Below are 1,431 nucleotides of genomic sequence, written 5' to 3'. Positions count from 1 at the left end.
CCTATATACTAGCCACAAAAAAGCATAGGTACATATTTGTGCTAAGCATCTAAAAACCCATAATTGAGTCTTGTATAGAAATCCTCAAACCCAAATACATAAAGGGCTCATGCATAAAGTAGCCTATCATACATAAGAAGAGCCAAAATTTATAAGCCCAAAACCCCATATACATTAAATGCACCAAGGGTGCTTTCCAATAATTAATTACATAGTGAAATAAGGAGCGTCATCTTATGAACCAATAGAAAGAAGTAGTGACCTATAAGAAGAAAATCATAGAAGCCATTCAAAGTCCAAAAATAAGCCCACAAGAATGTTGAAATGGCATAGATCCACCAAGAGAATTGAGCTAGACTTGAAGAAGTTTTGTGCCAAAAACATGACCACAGAAGCAATAAGGGAGTTGTACCCTTTTGTAATCCCAATCATGCTTTGGTCTTTTCATTCTCTTCCCTTCATTTTTGCCAAACTAGGGAGTTTCAAACATCATCATTGTCTCTTGATGAGATTGACTATAGAACATTTTCAAACTTATGAAGGTAGTGTTGCACCACCCTTGAGAAATATTTTGCTAGATTTGAATCTCTATCATTATGCCATTTATTCCACTAATGTCAATGAATTTTGGGTTTCAGGAGAGCACCTATCATAGTGCAACTATCCATGTTAAAAAAAATTGATGATTTAAACCTTTTTCATTCTAGAAATTCTATGATAGCTTCTATATCATCATAAGAGTTTCATGTTGCAATTGAAAGCTACAATAGAAAACTAGTGATCCTTCTATGTCAAATAGGAATATTAAAAATTATTAATAATCAACAAATATTGATGATAATATATGTCAAATAGTATCTAAATGATATCCCAAATAAAATACATTTAGAACATGGAAAGATCGATTAATGTACCAAACTAGGGATGGAAATGGTGAAAAGTGAGAAGGAAAAGTTAGCATATGAAGCCCAATCAATTCTTAAGCCATCTCCATATGGGAATGAATCTTCATTATCACTACTAATTCTTAGGTAACAATTCGATGATAAAGGTCAAGACATCTACAAATGTTAGTTTGACACATGTTTTCTATTTCATGGATATATTATGGGGGAGGTTATATCGTATCTAATAATGGAGCATGAGAGCAATTACATATTTAAACTAGAAGATATGGAATATAATGGTTATGGAAATTGTTAAAGACAAAGCACTTTGGATGGTAGTTGTTCTTTACTAAGAATTGTAATCAACCATTTAGATAACTTCAATTAAACTTGTTCTCAGTGGGAAATTACTTGAAAACATAAATATATAAATAGATACCTCTCTTTAGGAAAGTCTTAATCACGGAAAAGGATGTCTCTTTGCCTGTCTTAGAGGATTTATATTGATATATTGTCAATTGTCATAGGGCATCAAAGGCAAGAG

Source organism: Cupressus sempervirens, chromosome 5, assembly GCF_028749045.1.
Source record: "Cupressus sempervirens isolate cs-2001-9-10 chromosome 5, ASM2874904v1, whole genome shotgun sequence".
Taxonomy (NCBI): domain Eukaryota; kingdom Viridiplantae; phylum Streptophyta; class Pinopsida; order Cupressales; family Cupressaceae; genus Cupressus; species Cupressus sempervirens.
The sequence above is the reverse complement of the archived record's forward strand: the minus strand, read 5'-3'. Positions refer to the sequence as shown.